The sequence below is a fragment of the Xenopus laevis genome, chromosome 2S (assembly GCF_017654675.1).
Source record: "Xenopus laevis strain J_2021 chromosome 2S, Xenopus_laevis_v10.1, whole genome shotgun sequence".
In the NCBI taxonomy this organism is placed as follows: domain Eukaryota; kingdom Metazoa; phylum Chordata; class Amphibia; order Anura; family Pipidae; genus Xenopus; species Xenopus laevis.
Window position 1 is genome coordinate 109,977,985 of NC_054374.1, and position 21,593 is coordinate 109,999,577.

Below are 21,593 nucleotides of genomic sequence, written 5' to 3' on the forward strand. Positions count from 1 at the left end.
AATGCACTCATTTTTTCAGGTAAAATAGGAGAGCATGTGCTTTAAATTATAAAATAATTCGTATAACTGAGACCTGATGGAATGAAACATGTGACTGGACTGTGAATTTAAATGGTTATACCTTTTTGGAAGGGACAGAGGAATTCAGAAGGATGGAGGAATTTGTATGCAAAGCCTGAATTAAAGCCACGATCAGGATGGAAGTTTCCTACTTAATAAGAAAAATAAAATTCAAATACTGATAACCTATTGTGGAATGGAGGAAGCAAAGGAAGTGAAAACGCCCGTGGAAGTTGAATACCTGAAAGGCGATAATGGTGAGCAATTGTTGACAGACAACCACCAATATCGAAAGGTTATTAGCAAATTGTTGTTCATTGCGACAGTGACAAGACCAGACATTGCAGCAGCAGTAGGAATACTTTGCAGAAAGGTTTAAGCTCCATCACATTGTGATTGGAATGCGTTAAAGCATATCATAAAATACCTGAAAGGGACTATCAGTAAGAAGTTGAAATTGCCAGCAGTACACATAGAAAAGTTAACTGGTCATGTAGACACAGACTGGGGAGGTGATTGCAAGTCAACTACAGGATTTTTGTTTCAACTTGGAAAAGGCAACATATGTTGGACCAGTACAAAACAAGCCACAGTAGCCTTATCATTAACAGAAGCTGAATATATTGCCGCAGCACAAGCTTGTCAAGAAGTTATTTGGTTACATCAACTCTTGATGGACTTGGGTATGGAAATACACAAACCAACCCTAATCTTGGAAGACAAACAAGGATGTATTAAGTTGTCACAAACAGAAAAGGTGAACCAGCATACTAAACACGTTGATGTCAAATATCAATAGGGACTCTCAAGATCAGGGCATCATTGAATTACAGTACTGTCCAACAGAGACTATGGTGGCAGATGCATTAACCAAACCATTACCCAAGGATCCTTTTGAGAAACTGTTGCAAAGAATGAATCTTGTGGAATAATCTCCATACTGTTGAGAAGGGTTGTTGGAAAACAACAGACCGAGATTGTTTCAGTGCATGTTACATAATGCAGGGAGGGTCTATTTTTTGCTTAGCAATGTGATGCCATGTTTGACCTGTAACCCTTCTTCCTCTTCCTGTGTATGCTCTCTATGAAAAGTTCCAGTTGCAGACATGTTATACTGAGTTCTATAAAGCAACCAAGTTACTGTTCACACAGAAATTGGTGTGTCTGTCCTCACTTACAGAAAAGCTGCACATGCAGTTTAGATCAGCACTCTTCTAAGACAAACCCCCAGTGGAAGAGACGGATACTCCAGGCATAGTTCAACATGCAGCCCAGGGATTGATTCCCAGTGGATCTTCATATGTTAAATGTGAAGGTTTCTTAAGTTATCTTATTTTATTTAACACACTTTTTGTAAATGATCAGTAACTCCATAACTGTTACTGTCGCTTTTATGTAAGTGCATTTTAAATTTGAAATAAACACTTTTTTTATAGTATTACACTTGGAGCACTCCTCTTTTGCTGTTTTTAGGTTTTTATGTGATACGATGGTTACCTGATTGAGTGTAGCAGCTCACTTTTCAGAATTGTGGCAGAGCTTAAGGAGTTTGACAGGCTGTTATGAGGTTTCAGACTTCAGCTTTGTGATATTTGAAAGATGGTAAGTCTTGACAAAAATAAAAAGAATCCTAAGATTTCAAACTTTTTTCAGGATTATCAAGTCATTTAGCATTTGCTGTTTATAATTAACCATTTGTGGAAATGAAATAATACATTTATATTTAAACATGCCTATAGTTAAGGGGGCCTAGCATTTCCCAACAATAGGGATTATTATGTGGCTAGCCCAATATCATACTTACACCATTGGTTCCACCTAGACAACTTACTGACTATCCTTCAAGTATCCATTATTGGATCCCTGAAAGCCATTTGAAACATTCCAGAGGTTATGGTACTTCTAATTCAACTCTAGAATAAGTAAAACAACAGTCTTGCCCCCGTCACAGGTATCCCCCAAACTTCCATTATGGAAGAAATCTAGTCTTCCACATTTGAATGATCTACCAAACCCTCAATACTGGCCAAATCTGGGAATTAGGCACATTGCCAACTAACCATGGATGGCATATTACCATCACAAGAGCAGTTGAGAACTATAATACATGACTTGTCAATTCAATTGTACAGATACTCACAACTAAGGCATACATTCAGGACTAAGATTGGCTCCCTAACCATTGTCTGGGCCAACTTTGGAATCCTAACCCCAATGCTCTCTGATTTAGATAGAGCCCTACTGGTACTACTATCTATGGGTTTTTAATCTCCATCAGAGATAGAATTATACAATTAAAGGCATTTCATCAGTTGTATAGTACCCCTCAAAGGCTAAAACAGAAGTAAAATACTCAATGCTGGTTTATTTCACATGATTTGGGAATGTGATATTATCTTCAGATATTGGAGTGCAGTTGTAGGGTATCTGAATCAGAACTGAGATATTTCTGGGGTTAAGTCTCATATAGTTTGCCTACTGGGAGTGGTAGATGTGATGGTGCCATTAAATAAAACTAGAAGCCTTATTAATTAAGACAAAAAACTGGTGATAATAAAGTGGATGAATCCTTACCCCCCCCCCCCACACACACACAGAGTTACCTTGTGGAAGGAGTTAATTAAAAAAACACTCCCGCTCATTACGCTGATATACATTGCTAGAGGCTCAGTGGCAAAGTTTGAAAAACTTTGGTCATCCTGGCTGGAGACTAATCCAGAAATGAAGCTCCCCGACTCTCCACAATAGTGTATTCTTAATGACTAGTACAGCTTACCTCTCAAAGCACATGATCCAATGTATTTGTGAATGTACAGATGAAGCCACTTGGATTTGTGAGTTAAATGCGTCATGACTCAGAGTTAATTGAAGAAACTGTGTTATCTAAAGTTATCTTAACTCATTTAATGCATTTAACCTTTTCATTAGCATACCAAAGCACCATTGTTCACAATGGTGAATGCTTTAATTAGATGGGATGTTGTGACACAGTTTTCTGTGTTAAATGAGATAAATGGGATATCTGTGTTTAGTTATTCTGTGTCAAACAGACAAACCAAAGTGGCTGCATCTGTATATGTAAATGATGTGACTTTGTTATATGTACAAGGCTATGGACAACGTTGCACAGCTGTTAATTCTTGTTTTTCTTAGTGTATTGTTTGGGAAAGAGAAAACCTTACATAAACTCATTTAAAAAAATTCCTATATTTTTTGCTGATATGGTTTTCGGTGGCAGTTCATGAATCAATATTATCTAAGGCTCCCCTAAACACAAGAGTAGGTATGGTTGGGCATTTGTTTAGACAAATGATAAAAGATGAATAAAAACTGCAATAAATAATGGATTTTTGCTTTAAAGATACGATTGTTATATGTACAATACAGAAATAAATAGCATATCTAAAGATATGATTGTTATATGTACAATACAGAAATAAATAGCATATCTAGCCAAATTAATGATTTACATTTATAGTGTCACTGGTCCTTTAAAAAGAGTACAGTATATTCCAGATGACCCTCAGAAGAAGTTTTCATATTTTGTAGTCAATCCCATATACATTATAACAATAAATTACAGAGATTAGGTTAATTTGTTTATACATGTGAGTTTACAGTAGATAAAATATCATTGGAACAAATACTTTTTTTTTACTTTTTTGTAATTCATTATATTTCATTTAACATAGTGTGCCATTTCTTTAAATACATTATAAGTAAGTCTTACCTCCTTTCCATTGTAATAAATAAAGAAATAAAGAAATGAGGGACAGCTGCCAAGGAGGATTCTCATGGGCCTTCAGACATATTAACATTGACTGTTATATATAAAAATCTTACATCATGATTTTGAAGTTGCAATGAGGGACAATTTGCAGCAACACTTTTTCAGAAACCTATAAACAACCATAATTGGTGAATTGTTTAAACATTTATTAAAGATAATTTATACATATCATACACAATAATATAAAATTGCAGTAACTAGATAATAAGACATTCTAAAAACTTAAAAACTCAAAAGAATTTAATGTGTGCTTAAGAAAAACTGAAAAACATAATCTCTTAAAAAACATGGTTGGAGTTTAAGTAGACACAAAATAGACTTTTTCATAATTTATTAAACCCAGATGCTGCTAAAAGTCAGAATAATAAGTACTCCACTTCAAACCTACAGAGATCATGTAGAAGTCAATGGCAGATGTCCTATTTGCAATTGGAAGATATCATGATCAGCGCTCAATTTTATTGAGTCTTTTCCTGCACCAGATTTTGTTGAGTAAATTTTTTAAAAATATTTTAAAAAATTTCACAAGAGTTTGATCAAAGTGGTTTAAAGAAAATAGTGAGAATTTTTCAGATTTTAGTAAACAACAATTTGAAAGTGAGAAAACCAATTATACCCTTAATTTTTAGAGTCAAATTTCAAATGAATTGCAAAAACGTGAATAGAATAAAAGCTTCAAATTTAAAAATACAACTCTAATGACTTCTAAATGAATTAGTCACCATTTAGATGTCAACATTTCCATTGAAATTTATATGCTCTTTCACTTAATAAATCATATAAATCTAAGAGTAATCATATGCAAATTTTAAAAAATGCAAGTTCTTCTTCTAGGATTACTAAGGCATTTAGGCCAAATATACAAATACTGTATAACAAACCCCTTGCTTCTTTATATGCAACTTTACTGGTGCACACAAGTTTTGATTGGCAAGCAAACATAAGAGAAACAAAAAGATGAAAATACATACACAAGTCAATTTAACATAACATTCTTTAAGAATCTCACAAGCCTCATAAAACAAGCTTCTAGACTCCAGTAGGGTGGCATACAATGTAAGAATTACATCCTTTTTAATATAAAATAAAACATTTCCAGAATACATATTACTAAACATAATCATAATAATAACATAACTATACATTCAACCTAGCACAATTATAACAATGAGACTAAATTATTTGTTTAATTAGCTTATAAACTGCAGGACACTTTTTAACTGATAATGCAAATTATAAATTGACCAAGTTTTTGTTTTAAAAAAAAAAGTTTTTTTAAATGATTTAGTTTTTTGTCAAAATGTTGAAATAAAACAATATTTATTTAATATTTATATCAGCGTGTATCAATGTAAAAAATGGCCCAGAGTAAGCTTAGAAAAAGAAATAAACATATTAAGGAAAAATGACAATTACAAACCTATAGGGAATTATACAACTTTCCACTCTAGCATACAAAGCTCAAAAATAAAATAGTCAAACCATGCTATAAAAATATTATTACTCCATGGAAGGATCACAAATATGGATTAATGGTATAAATAATGGTCTTGCAATTTTCCAATCTCTCCGATATGTCAATATTTATTGATATGGCATGAGTATTTACAGAATTATAGTGCTAAGTGTGTAAAATCCTTGTTACTGGTGGGAAAAGAATGAGCCAAATATGACCAAAAATGTTTTTAACAATAAATATACAGTAGATCACCTGGGCCTAGTGCTTTTACATATGGGGAAGACTTCATTGTATCCCTTACTTCTTATTCTATTATCCTAGCTTTTTGGATAGACAGCTCTGTTGGCAAGTGTTTAGCATAGGGTTTTCTGTTTTTCAAGTTTTTTGTTTATGTAAAAAAAACGATGCGCGTCAATAAAATTTTGCTGCGTATCAAAAAAAAAAAATGCCGCCCATAGACTTTAATGGGTGTTGGCAACATTTCGCTGGAGGTGAATTTTTGGCGAAGTGAAACGGTCAAGTTCATCCAAGCCTACTAAAGATTATATAAATGGTGTACTCTCCAGAGCTCCCTCAAAATTAACTTATGTATGAGTTGTCAACATTTTTTTGTAGTTCTTTATGCAATGCCATAGGGATGATGTAGTCTTGCATCTCAGAGAGTTTAATATTCCCTCCTACAATAATAGCAACTTCATAATTTTTCCTTGCTTTCCCTTTACTTTTATTCAGAAAAATAAGTTGTTTCTTATTGGGTGCATATAGACTAACTAAATTAATATATTTATCAAATCATTTACCTAAAAGAATGATATAATGTCCATTGTTATCTACTGTACTTCCACCTTATCAACCTGCAGTTGGCAGTCACTGTAAATTACAATTATCACACCTGCCTCTTTGGTTGTAGTGCAGACTTGGTAAATTTTTTAATATAGATCTGATTTTAAAGTTTGTTTGATGCTGTAAAGTATAATTCCTAAATACTGTAAAAACTATATCAGGTCTCTGTCTAAGCAAATCGCAGGATGGCAAATATCTCTTTATGACACTATTTAATTTAAATCTACGTTGGTTTAACCATCACAAAGAATGTTAGAGGACCCCATGTGTGGTTAAGCATTCTGTGATGGTGTCAAGGGGTTTCAACTTTGGTTTTGCATTTATTTGAGTTTCCCTCCACTGTGTTGAGTTGTTGAATGTCAAGGTCCCTTGCAAATCGGTAGGCTTTTTGAATAATATATTGATGACCACATTGCATTGTTATCAAATTAAAGGTAAAGCCCCATCTATAAGTGACATTACTGTATGTGCTGTAAGCTGCATTGTGATTGGGTGCAGTTCCCTTCTTTTTTTATAAATTCACTGGGGTGAGACCATTAAAAGCCTGTAATTTAACTTTCACATTTTTGAAATGATGCTCTCCCTTGCTCTCATAGAAATGGAAGCCCTTTGTGCTCGATCCAATCTCAGATCTTCATCAGACAGTTCAGGATATATAGATAAAACTGTTGTTAAAGATAGCCCTTGATATTTTTTATTTTGAATATCCATTGGTATGTCCCTTATTTACAAGTTTTGACATTGAAGATATGTTTTACAGGTCCTCTGTAAAGTTTTAAAGATGGATAATTTCAGGAGGTAGATGCTTTTTCTTAAAGGCAAATATATCATTCAATCAAATCATCTGTATTTTTCTGTATTTTCCACTTTATCAGTCTTTCCCCAAGGGTGTCAGATCCATCTGTATATCCTTTAAAGCAATTTTCACTGTGTTGCAGTTAATTTCTCATTAAGTTGAGAGAGTTGTGTATACAGTAAGTATCTGAGCATTTACCAATTCTGAATTTGATATGTGGGAGTCAGAGGGCCCCTGTATCCCTTCCCTCTTGAGTGTGTCTTGTTGTATATGAGGTGATGTTGGAGGTGGGGTTAATAAAAGGTTCACCAAATCCAAATCCTCGGGCCCTCTGTAGGTCTTGCAGGTTAACAGAATGTTGTTTTTTTGCAGTCAAGTAGACATTGTGCCTGCTGATTCTCTCTGTCTGCCTTTGCCCACTATGGTTCAGAGTCAAACCCCCATATGTAATATAAGGTAATAAGTTTGCCCAGGAGCAGTAACCCATGGCAACCAATAAGATGCTTGCATTTAAACAAGTGACTAGTAAATTCTACCTGCTCATTGGTTGCTATGTGTTACTGCCCCATGGCAGATTTAGTGCCCTTTATTACATAGCCCCAAAAGTAGATTATTGAGATATTTAGTTATTGTATGAATAAATTGAAGCCTTTTTCCATCAAAGCTAGTGTAAAAGATTTACTATGCTCATTTCCCCTAGCTCAGTGGAATAGTAGATATTAGCTATTATGACTATGAAGATTTTCATTCATCCAGGTCATAGTATATCTAGTATAGGTCAATCTAAAAACAACTGGACTTGCTGAGTAATCAATGAAGACGTTTCACTACTCATCCGAGCAGCTTCTTCAGTTCACCCCTTGTAGCCTGCGCCTGGGTTCCACAGAAAAAAGCCAACAAGATTTTACAAAAAGCCCAAAAACATCTACTAAATGAACGAGTCAGACAGATCAACTTTACCATTGATGCCCTTAAGCAGAAAGTAGAACATCTAAAATGGAGTCTGGCAAAAGAACTGCCTGATGGAACTCTGGAAAGGGTGGTTGTGTTCGTTGAACATGCACAGATTGCCCAACACATTAAGAGTAAGGAGCGACAAATAAGCAAATTCACCACATTACTGTCACGAAGCAGCAGTTGGAAAAGGACTGAAGAACTAACCTGGAGGCAGAAAGATGAGACACCAAAGAACACCAAAGACACTTGGGTTAGGAACCTATCAGATAGGGTACTAACCCAGCCTGAAAAGGATGTGTTAGCCAAGGGGTTAAACTATGCAGTGACACCACAACACATACCAGTAGTTGAACTCATCACAGCCACAGAGTCTGCTATCAAAAATAATAACTTGAAAAATGAAGAAGCAGAACAACTCCGGCTAAAAGTGTCAGCTGCTTTGTCAAGTGCCAGAACACCTCCCTCTAACCTTACTACAGAAGAGAGGAGAGCACTCAGCTCTCTGAGTAAGGACCCGAACATCACTATCCTGCCAGCAGATAAAGGGAGATGCACAGTTGTGCTCAACACAACTGACTATGACTGCAAGATAACCACTCTGCTCAGTGATAGCAATACATGAACCCTTAGGGAAAGACCCAACCAGTGGTTACAAAAAAAAGGTGATCGGTTGCCTACAACAACTTGAAAAGGAGAAAGCCATTGATCGAATTTTATACCACCGTCTGTATCCCAGGGAAGCCACACCATGCTTATACGGACTCCCCAAGATACACAAGGAAGGAGCCCCACTAAGACCCATTGTCAGCAGCATAAATTCAGTGACATACAGCATTGCAAAATTCTTGGCTAACATCTTAGCCCCGTTGGTAGGCAATACAGTGCATCATATCCAGAATGCCAAAGAGTTTGTAACCAAGATTCACGGCGTTACACTAGAGGCAGAAGAAACAATGGTATCATATGATGTCACTTCTTTGTTCACATGTATACCTACTACAGAGGCGATTGAGACTGTAAGAAATCGACTGCAACATGATAACACCCTCAGTAGCAGAACGAAGCTCAGTCCCAACCAAGTTTGTTTGTTGCTAGATTTGTGCCTTAACACCACATACTTCAAGTACAAGAACCTTTTTTATAGACAGAAACATGGCTGTGCAATGGGTTCTCCAGTCTCTCCCATTGTAGCAAACTTGTACATGGAGGAAGTGGAAAGGAGGGCCTTACTTACTTTCCAGGGAACTACACCGACTCACTGGTTCAGGTATGTGGATGATACTTGGGTTAAAATCAGATCCAATGAAGTGGCGGCCTTCACAGAACACATTAACCCAGTGGACAATAACATCAAGTTCACAAGGGAAGATGTCAATGAGAACAAACTTGCTTTTTTGGACTGTTTGATATGTATCCAAGAGGGGGGTAACTTGAAGACGGAAGTATACAGGAAACCCACTCATACGGATCAATATCTGTTGTTTGATTCCCACTATCCACTGGAACACAAACTGGGTGTCATTCGAACCCTGCACCACCGGGCGGAATGTGTGGCAACTGATACAGAGTCCAAAGACAAAGAGCAAAAACATCTCAGAGGAGCTTTGAAAGCGTGTGGCTACCCAGACTGGGCCTTTGTCAAAACAGCAGCAACCAAGCCCAACAGGAACACCAATAGAAATAACCGCCCGGAGACACATAGTAGGCGAAACATAGTCATCCCATATGTAGCTGGAGTGTCAGAGAAACTCAGGAGGATTTTCAACAAACACCATGTCCCTGTGTTTTTCAAACCTAGCAACACACTGAGACAAAAACTGGTACACCCAAAGGATCAAACACCAAAAGAAAAACAAAGCAATGTGGTATACGGAGTCCAGTGTAGCGAGGAGTGCACAGATCTATACATCGGGGAGACAAAACAACTGCTCTCCAAGCGAATGGCTCAGCACAGGAGGGAGAACTCTACAGGGCAAAACTCAGCTGTCTTTCTACACTTAAAAGACAAGGGACACTCCTTTGAAGATAGCAAGGTCCAAATCTTGGATAAAGAAGACCGCTGGTTTGAACGAGGCGTGAAAGAGGCGATTCATGTCAAGGTGGAGAGACCATCTCTGAACAGAGGTGGGGGCCTTCGACACCACCTGTCTGCTACATACAATGCTGTTCTAACATCTGTACCCCGGCGGATTCAGAACACTTCACACATCCATTCATGCAACTCTCACAAGTAACACCTGTATCTAGGAGTTGCATGACACATTGGATAATCCTATCACAACTACACAGAATCAACACCTCTGTGAGTTTCTTCAGATGTCACCTCTTTGAAGAGTTACAATGTGCCATTGTAAATGGATTAGTGGAAGAGTTTATATGCCGAGAACTTCCCACACCAGTCAGTTGGAACTGAAGAAGCTGCTCGGATGAGTAGTGAAACGTCTTCATTGATTACTCAGCAAGTCCAGTTGTTTTTAGATTGACCTATACTAGATAAATTAGCTATTATAGAGGGTCTTCAACTCCTTAGTATGTTATACAAACATTTTTGTAGTTACATGTTCAGCATCTATGATTCTCTTATGTAAATGCTGAGAGAAGTCAAATGTAAAGTATAAACTATATGCAAAAATTCCAGGTGTCAGAGTGAATTGTAAGTGCACATGTAGGGATCACACTTGCATATGATGTTTTTTTTAGCTTTATAATGAATAATGATATAATACACAAAAGCCATTTATATCCTGTAAATGATATCCTTATAAAGGGTGACTAGTGATGTCATCAGCTATAAATGGTGAGTAGTGATGTCATTTTTGTCACATGACTCACTAAAACGTGTGTATTATAAGAAATAAAGTACTCCTTGTTGGAAAATATGAGGATATTAGAAGTAACTTCGGAGTTCCATGACCTATATAAAAACACTCATGCTTTTATATGGTCATGGAACTCCTCAGTGACCTATAATATCCTTATATTTTAGGGTATTTTAGGGGGTACTTTAATCTATATATATATATATATATATATATATATATATATATATATATATATATATATATATATATATATATATATAATCATTTAAATTTTGTCCTGTTATATTTGGTATAGATAATAAAACATATATAGACCAGATCAGCATCATTAGTGCTAGGTATTGAATGGATAGATGTCTGAATAAAAATACAGCTTAAGTATGTGGCTGAATAAGAATGAAAATACAGGAGTATTATAATATGATATATGTAGCTTTTACTGTAGATCTTACATTTTGTGGAAGGCATGATACATGTAGTAGATGTGGTCTAATGTATAAAGCATTACAATAACTAGCCAGAGCTGTTGAGATCGCTGTACCTTGCTAGGAGTGCCACCACTCAGATCCATATCCACTCTGCCTATTGTAATATATTCTTCTGCAAGGCAGTGCTGTAGACGGGTGCCCCTCTGGGAGTGATCAATGAGCTACAAGTATAAGTATAAGTACAACTCAGCTAGACCCTGCATGTCAGAATGGACTTCACCCGCTAAGCCACAAAGTGTCCCAGGTAAGCTCCCAGGAGAGTTGATGCTCCATATGTGCAAGGAATACAGTAGGCTAATCTGGCAGCCGCTGATCCTGGGCCATGGACAGCCTCACAGGGAAAGGTAAGAAAAGTGAGGCTACTCAATAGAGACTCTCAGCAAAGCAGCATAATGGAAGCCTCAAACAGCCAAACAAAGGTGTTTACTTCTCCACTAGGACACAGAGCTATGAAACCTGCATTGGATCTGTTGATCCACCTTTTTTTCTATTCTAATTAATTGTTTGCAGCTGTGAATATAACAGTATTTATACAGTTTTTCATGGGACAGTCATGATTTTGATAGCTCAACCCGCAGTCCTGGATTGTTAGTGAAATGTCCCAACTTTTACTTTTACTGCACTGAATGGCCAGAAAAAGATCCAAAGTTTCTAAAACTTAATTTGGCTTTTGGCAGAGAGCACAGAATATGTGGCAGGTGCACTTAGATACATTTGTATAATTTAACATAAGCAAAGAAACAATCGTAACAATTTAAAATAAGCAGGTCTCTTGGTGAAACTGTGACTTGCAGCTTAAAGGGCAATTCAAATTAAAATGCACGGCAAATCTTTTTGTCCCTCTTTCTATTTCAAAAATGCAAGAAGGTTTGATATCTGACTGCTTTTGGTTACCAGACTTCACTTTGCAGAGAGCTGCAACTTTTTTCTAAGTGACGACATACTGTATACAGTACATCAACTATTGTGTGAACAATAACTTGGTTGTTTTATAGACAAATAGGCGGCAATTTCGCTGTTTCGTGTTTTTTCCGCCAGTTTCACATGAAATTTGCGAAATTCCTGGAGAAGCAAAAGAGGACAAATTTGCCCATCACTAAATATAAATAGTGTAATATATAATATTTATCTCTCTGTATAAATGTATATTGCTGTATTGCAATACTATGGAATGTTTTGCAGGCAAATGGACCATATAAATAAGCTTGACACTGCTGCAAACCCCTAGGTACCACAATGTGCTGCTGAGTAGATCTAGAATACAATGTAATCGTCCAATCACATTTGTCACTTGGGCAGACCTGTAATTTTGTGGTAACCAGATGGCAGATTGAAACACAGAGTCTTTGGAAACCCTAGGTACTTGTTTTTTGCCCCAATGAACTGCTAATCACTAGTTCTCTGATACTATTAAATGGCACTACATAGTTGGTTATATTGGCAGGCTTGAGTAAACAGGTAGCAGATATATTGCTATTAATAGTTCAACAAAATCTATAGAGACATCTGTGTTTGGGGGAGGGTTGCCCGAGCTGGAATGTAGACTTTTAGTCTGTGGGGGCTATTTACTAAACTTCGAATTCAAAAATCACGAAAAAATTTTTTTTATAAAATCAGACTTTTAAAAAATCATGAATTTTTCGGAATTTATTAAACCCCAAGGATGGAAAAGTCCAAATCTGAAAATGCGGCATTTCAGACCTGTCGAGGTTGCATATAAGTCAATGGGAGTAGTCCCAATGATTTTTTGATGTGCACCGGGTTTCAGGCAATACCCGAAGGTTTCGGAGTTTTCAGGTGAAAATTACGAAAAAATCGTGAAAATTGCAAAATCAGATGAAAAGTCAGAAAAATTAGTGAAAATCAGTTTTTTTGCTGCAAAGCAAATTTTCGGGAAAATGTAATAATAAATAAGCGTAAAAAAAAACCGAGCGGATTTGATCAGAGTTTGTAGTAGAAAATATTGAGATAAATTCAGACTTTGATACATAAACCCCTTTTTCCCGCAAAGCAAATTTTCGGGAAAATGTAATAATAAATAAGTGTAAAAAACCCGAGCGGATTTGATTGGAGTTTGTCGTAGAAAGTATTGAGATAAATTCGGACTTTCATATATAACACCCTAAATTTGTTTTTGATGAGATTCAAAACACAAGTTCCCAACAGATTTACAAATTCAAAAAAAACATAACACTTTGAACTGATTAAAATGCAGCCCTGCAATTTTTATTAAATGGGGCAAAAATGCACTGATAATGGTAATATGAATTTTGTTTTGTTTATTTGACAAGAAATCATCAGCATTAGGCATAAAATCTGTTGTAAACTTTTTAACCAGTTGATATTGTAGTAACAGTATATATTGCTTTTTCAAAGATGTCACAGTTACTTGTCATTGTTTAATTATGCACTTTATTAAATCTTAAATGATTGACTTTACTGAATCTTCTTCCATTTCAAATTTGCACTTGCTTGTCAGTGATGCAGTTTCTCTTTGTTGACCTTCTTTGCAATGCCATGGTGACTGAGTCATGGTTAAACATGCTTTTAAAAATGAATGTGTAGTGGATAACAGCAGGGAGATAATTAACAACAGTAATGAGGTTGCTTACTCCATTCCACAACAGTATCTAACACAGCAGGACAGTTTAACTATATTGGGCATGGAAAATATTAGGAATGTACTTGACATTTTTCAATTTGTTTTTGCCATTTTACATTAACAGTGTGAGAGTTATAGAAATGTTACGTTTGTAGCCATCCTTTGTATTTACTAATACATCCCAAAGTTACTAGCTTATTTAAGATTGAAATACTTCTCAAGAAGAGAGCCGATAACTCTGATAAAAGCCCCAAGTACGTATCAGCTGGTTTCTTTTTTCAACAGCAATGGGTCTGATGTGTTTGCTCTTTAAATTCTGATCTACTACTTTAAAGATTCAGTAATAGAGATTGTATACATCCAAAAATAGCTACTTATCTATTTTTCTCTAAGCTTTACTAAATACAGTATACTATACTGAACTTTCCTATAATGTTGAATATATAAGTGATATAAGGGAAGTACAGCCAGCATTAATGCATTGTATTCTGAGAGTAATAAAGGAAAGATATGCTGGAAATATTTTATAGCTAATGTCAACTCTGCAGTTTTCACCTATAGTAAAACAACAGCTCTAGTTGCTCCCTTGTAGATGAACTAATAAAAACTTAATTTTTAGTTGGTTGCCAAGAGTTACTACAACAGAAAAGAGATTATTCCAAGTTTGTCCAATTTGCTTAAACACATATTATTTTAACCCCATTCATAAAGCAATGGTTGGCCTGTCCTGTAGCTATATTGACCATCTGACTTCTTAAAGGGGCTGCTCATCTTTAAATGAACCTTTAGTGTGATGTACAATGGCATTCATTTTAGAATTTGACAGCTATCTGGATGCTATAGTTTAAATTATCGTAGCCACCAGGAGGTGGTATATGAATAGGAGAGGCTTGAATAGAAAGATAAATAAGAAAAAGTGACAATAACATCATAGCCTCACTGGGCAATAGCAAAAGTTTTTTCGGGTCAGTGACCCACATTTTTAAGTGAAGGCACTTAAAATAAAAAATAAAAAATAAATAAATAAAAATATGCTAATAACTAGCCTTTCTATGACATACTAAGGGGCTATTCACTAAACTCTGAATGCAAAAATTCCCAAAAATGTTTAGATTTTTTTAGTATAAAATCTGACTTTTAAAAAAATCACAAATTTTTCAGAATTTCTTATACCCTGAGGATGGAAAAGTCAGAATCAGAAAATCTGGCATTTCAGACCTGTCAAGGTTTAATATAAGTCAATGGAAGAAGTCCCAATGATATTTTTGATGTGTGCTGGTGCGCTGTGTTTCTTGCAATACCACGAAGATTTGAGAGTTTTTGGGGAAAAAACATACAAAATCTGAGTTTTTGGGTGGAAAATCCAAAAAAAATTATTGAAAAAGAAATTTGGATTTTTTCCAACATTTTCGGGAAAATCTAATAAATAAGCGGGAAAAAAACCTGTTCGGATGTAATCAGAGTTTTTGGCAGGACATGTTGAGATAAATTCAGACTTTGATAAATAAACCCCTTAAAGTTAACTTCACAGAGAATTACCCTTTTAATTTCACAGTACTCAGTGACGCCAGACTTCACCTTTTTATGATATTCCATCATAGAGAGACGCACTTAGCCCTTTAACACATATGCCTTTAATGGATATGTCTTTAGAGGGGTTATTTATCAAATTATTTAATCAAATATCCGAATTTATCTCAATATTTTCTGAAAAAAACACCGACCAAATCTGCACAGGTTTTTTGGGCTTATTTATTAATACACTTTCCCAAAAATTTTGTCCAGTTTTCACGATTTTTTGGATCTTTCATCCGATTTTCACAATTGTTTTGGATTTTTCACCGGAAAACTCAGAATTTTGCCCGAAAACTTCAGGGTATTGCCAAAAACCCAGCGCACATCAAAAAATCATTGGGACTTCTCTCATTGATTTATATACAACCTTGACAGGTCTGAGATGCCGGATCTTCAGATTCTGACTTTTCCATCCTCTGATTCGTGATTTTTGCATTCGGAGTTTAGTAAATAACCCCCTTTATTTGTATGTGTTCTGCACTGGCTTCGTGTTGCTGAGGAAGTGGCAAGCTGCCATGGTATGTACAAGACATTTTGCACTCATTTTATGATCCCATGATCAATCATCACCTGACAGGTGCATTTGATCCCCTCAGTGTTTTCACTGTAACACCTTTAAGATTGCTGGAAGCCCGGTTTTATTGCAGTTTGGAAAAGTTACTCCTAGTTTTAGCAGAGATTTTTTCTGTTAGCATATTTTAATATTCCTAAATTACAGGCTGATTTAAAGGTATTTACTTAACTACAGATCCATAAGCAACAAAATCATCAGTCCACAAGTTTATATAGACTATAGGAATGTTGGGCATAAAATGATTGAGTAAACTGAAGAGAAGGCAACAATTAAATCTTCAATGCTCACATATGTGTTAATTCTTATGTCTGAAGCATAACACTGAAGGCTAATAAAGTGAATGTAACGTTTGGATACAAAATTTGCTATTAAATCTGAGACAAACTAAAAGTTTTATGAGAGAATAGGATTTTCTGTAATAGTTCAATAGCCATTATGTTAATTATATTCCTGGTTATAACTGATTTTACACAAATACTGTCTACTTCAGTACAACAATATAAAAAAAGTTAGCATTTTTGAGTACAGCTTTTATGTGCTTATATCACTTTATACATTGAGTTGAACTAAAGCAATTGACAGTTGGTTTCAATGTAAGATACAAAGGGACCTATTTATTAAACACTGTAAAATAGTTTATATTTTGTTTGCTTTTAATCATTGTTTTTTACATATTGAAAAGTGTACTTTAAATAACTTAGCAAACTGCAAACCATTAATGTTAAAAATGAAAGTAATCAAAAGTAAAAATTCCCATACAAATAGCATAGATATTGTGATTTTCTTAAAAGGCAAAAATACAAAAGAGTGAAAGACAGTTCACCCAAAGACAAAAAAAATATCAGTTTTGAAACTCCTAGGCAGCGACAGCTGACTTGTGAACGTTCACACAGCACAGCAAAGGCAATGTCAGTCTGTCTAGTCCTCTGGCTTCTCCAATGTATAAGAGTTGCAGCAGCTAAAGTAACTGCTGCTATAAGTCAATAACTTCAAAGCCACATATTTATAACAAACATAAACCAATTAAACTAGTTTCTAATCGTGCATATACATAATTAAATAGTTATAAATATCCAAAAAAAGTTAACATGTATTAAAATATAAAAACGATTGTGATAAAAAACACTAGCGAAGATACACAAGAAATGCAGTTGAAAATCAAACGATTTTAAAAATGACTTTTCACAGATTCATTAATTTGGTATACCCCAAAGTGTATTTGATTTAAAATGTTTTAATGGGCCCTGTAAATTTAATTATATGAATTTGCTAACATTTCAATCAGTTTACTATATAAAAATAAATTTGTGTTTTATATTAATATTCTGGTATTGAATTATAATCTACTAAATGTTTATTATATTACAGATTTCCACTTCCAAACTGAAGTAAGTAAAAACACAGCTACTCATTTTCACAATTCCCTCATTGCAAAATCTTTAAGACTTTAGTACATACATTTGTTAATGCACAAATGATTCTATTGTTGTTTCAGCATGCGTTTGTAATGTTCTACAACTGAATGACTACACACATTAGTAAGATTAGTATCACATTGTCAAAAGGAAGGGAATTAGGTCATTTACAAAGCACTGAGAAAGAATTAGGTCAGGTTAATCTGGTAGTGGATATGGTGAAAACCTGATTCACCCAGCAATAACTTTAAAATACTGAATAGACAGCAAGCATCTTCTTAGAGAGAAAATAATTATTATAAAATACATAAAATCATGTTATATGTGAATTCCAGCCAGGACAGGTTTTCAGTTCAACACAAAATGAAAATTCAATTAACATATTCAGATTTTAGCCTGTGGCATGTTAACTGGTAATTTAAAATTAAAGTGAAACTGGCACATTTGGAAAAATATTTTAACTGTAGAGTCTTAGATATATTGCATTTTTTATACCACCCACTCAGTAAATAACAAAAGTGCTCTATCCAAAAAAAGTTAAAATGATAAAGACTAACGGGAATCAAATCATTTCAATAAGGGCAAAAATTACTTACACCTACTCCAATTTGTTTTGATAAAGGTAAAATATTCCTCACGTTTGTGTTATTGTAACAATTCCTTATGAAGGGTTCACAACAATATATATAGTTTGTTGAAATAGTACACTTGAATTTAATATGATAGTTGTAGATGATTGCCAGATGGAACTTTATAATTAAAGGTTCTGCCTTATAGTCATTTATTTAGCTGTAACTAATAATATGTTATGTAACCCTATAAAACACAGATGTCTAAGTCTGTAAGAAAAGACATATATAACCTAAGTTTACAGTAGAGAATTTCCCTATACAATATTTTAAAACAGTTTTATATAAAAAAAATCTTAAAACAAACAGCAACTATTCAGAATATGTACACTAAATTTACAAATGTAGAGCACAAATGGACAAGGCAGCACAAAAAATGCATGCATGAGAAACCACCTTAAGCTTTTGTGAATATGATGCTCTTTTGATGACAATTTTCTCAGGCATTAATCTTAAATTTATCAAAATTCTATTGTATGGAGTTGGACTAATATTAAGATTTATTTAGTGGAAAAAACAGGAAAAAATCTAAACTTCAGCATCGAATTGAGTTGTTTTCAAAGTAGAAGATTGTGAATTGGATGTGTTCTAGATTTTTTTCTCATTTTTACTCAGACAGTTTTCAATAAATAAGCTCATATTCGAGTTTCACAATTACATTTTTTTTTTACAAATTTGATTCTAAGCTTATTCCTTCCAAGGTTTCCATTAATGGAAGATATCACGTAACAACAAATGAACTAAGCTACAGAGATTCAAGTGTAGACACAATGAGATATGTTGTCCACATCATATGAAAGTACCTTCATCTACTTGCTTGGCTCATAGCTCACTCGATCCTTTAAATCAGGCGAGGACATTAACTTTTTTTTGCTGTAAACATTACAATACAATAGGGGGTTATTTATCAAAGCTATGCCATTTTTTTAGTCTAATAAATTCAAAGGTACTCACAATGGGAGGTTATTTATGAAAAAACTTGAAGTCTAAAATTCGATCGAATAGAAACGATCCAAAAATTCTAGTGTTCTTCCAAAAAAATGTAATGTCAGGAAGGCTATTAATATCTTCAAATCATTCAACGGATCTCTGCCATTGACTTCTACATGAACTCGGCAGATTTTAGGTAGCAAAGTATTGAATTAGAACTGGTTAAGGTGTGATAAATCTCACATTAAAATTCATATTCGAGTTGGTGGTTTTAAAATCAAAATTGGGAGTTTTGACCAAAAAAAATTCTAAATTCTAATTCATCATTCGAACCTTAGTAAATCTGCTTCTAAATGCCAAAAATCTCTATGTGCATATTTTTGCAACTACGTTACAGACCAGCAGCTGACTAGATTAGGAAAAATGCTTATGTAATTAAAATGTGAATGGATTCTGATTTATTACAGTCATTAATATAATAATGTCTTTTCAAATAATGCTAAGAAAATTAAATGATCTATGGATTACTAAAATTGTGACAATTTAAACATCTAAACAGTTAGGCTGTAAATTCAAATACAAATTATAATTTGATAAATTAATTTCTAAAAGGCAAGTTAATGGTCACAATTTTAGATGGCATTGTCTGAGGTACCAAGTCCACTTGGAAATCTGCATTTGCAATATTTAATTCTTCTCTCCTACTTAGGAGCCCCCCTGGGGTGAAAGGTCACAAGCGGGTGTGAGTATACTCACACCAGTGCAGTTTGCATTATGTATTGAGTATTGCTCCTTTTAAGTAAATGTGAAGGATTTATCAAAATGTGTCTATTCATCCTACTGGATTTTAGAGGCATGAAAATGAGTAAATTTCACCATTTGATAAATACCCTTCTAAAAATCTTATAGTAATGAATAGAAAGTTATGGAATTGTAGGCGCAGGTTTATTAGTGTGAAATTAGAGCTCGCCACTTTCTATTCATTCCTATGGGATTTTTAGAAGCATATTGATCAAATAGTAAACTCTTAACATTTACCTAGCTAGAATAAATCTGTAGAACAACCATAATATTTTACATTTCTTTTATAATTCTGATCATTATCCACCATTTTTCATCCTGAACAATCTGACTTCTGCATATTGTAATCCTGATAAACAGTTAAGGGTTTATTTATCAGTCTGTATTTTTTTTTCATGATTCAAATATTTCTATGTTAAAAATCATGAATGTGCATAATTATTTTGTGAACTCTGTTCATAAGGCAAACTTTGCATCATTCCAAATCTTGTTTATGTGCCAAAATGGGGGACCTGATGCGCATGTCCATGCACTGGTTACACAATTATAAATTGTGGGAAGGGAGGGGAATGTGAGGAGTGCAGTGACATCTTGAAAGTGCAGAATATAAGTGCCTGCTCCACCTCCCTGACTGAGGCATTGAAGTGAAACAGGCAATATATGAATGATAGCTGATATTTTTAAATAGCTATATAACAGGTATAGTTGTTTTAATGGAAAAAAAAATATGGGATATTTTTACTTGGTGGCAGGTCCCCTTTAAATGAATTTTTATTCCTTTATTAATAATATATATAGTCCTAATATAGTTCCAATCACACAAGTATTTTTAGACTATAAAGGTACAGCTATCCCATTGATAACACATTTGTTAGACTGATCTAGAATTACCAGACTGCAATAGCCAGAAAGGCTTATGCAATGTAATAAATATGAAAGCAGAAGATTGGCTATAACTTTTAAAAATAACAGTAAACATTTCCCAAAATGTCTGTCATTTAAAAAGCAATATACTCTCTATTTAGGCAAAAAAAAAAACAAATATTATTTTTCATAGTAGTGTTCCCTATATGACAAGGTTTCCAGGCCCAGAATAGATACCAAAAGACACCATTGTCTTGGCTACAATTCTTCATTGCTTTCAACTGAGCAATCTCCATTCAAGTGACATTATTAAGCCAAGCATTAAAAACTGCTCCTTGAAATAGTGTATTAGAAGTATAATTGCATAAGAATGCTTTTGCACATTTTGAATCACATGCAAATGGAAGTTACTGGCAGTGCTTGCTAGATGAACAGTCTACCACTTGTGTAAAACTCTACAATTAAGAGTACAAGTGAAGCTCACCAAATCTCTTAGTCGGATTTTCCCACGGGGTATCCTGTGCGTGATATCCGAATTAAGTTAATCTGTAGAAATATGTAGAGGTGTAGGATAAATCCAAGGCAGCAACTGGACTGCAAAACTTCTTTATTGGGGATAGAGGTACACAACATGTTTCGGGCAGCGCCCTTTGTCAAGTGACAAAGGGCGCTGCCTGAAACATGTTGTGTACCTCTATCTCCAATAAAGAAGTTTTGCAGTCCAGTTGGTGCCTTGGATTTGTCCTACACCTCTACATATTTCTATTGTGTAAAACTCTCTGCCTGTTCATAAATAATCAGCAGTTTGATTGCTGCTCCTAATACTTAGTTTTGGCAGCAGTTCACTTGTTGTAAATACCACTCAATTACTCCTCATTGCTTCCTCATTTCTCCCTTAAATTCAGATACCACATGTTTAAATAATTTTTAGTAGACATAAATAGTGATGTGCGAATCTGTGGTGTTTTGCTTAGTTGAAAAATTCTCG

At 34.6% G+C, this 21,593-nt stretch overlaps 1 pseudogene; it reads left to right on the top strand.

Moving 5' to 3' along the window:
* Window positions 1–256: 256 nt before the first annotated feature.
* Window positions 257–18,807, top strand: LOC121400795 (annotated as a pseudogene).
* Window positions 18,808–21,593: the final 2,786 nt, after the last annotated feature.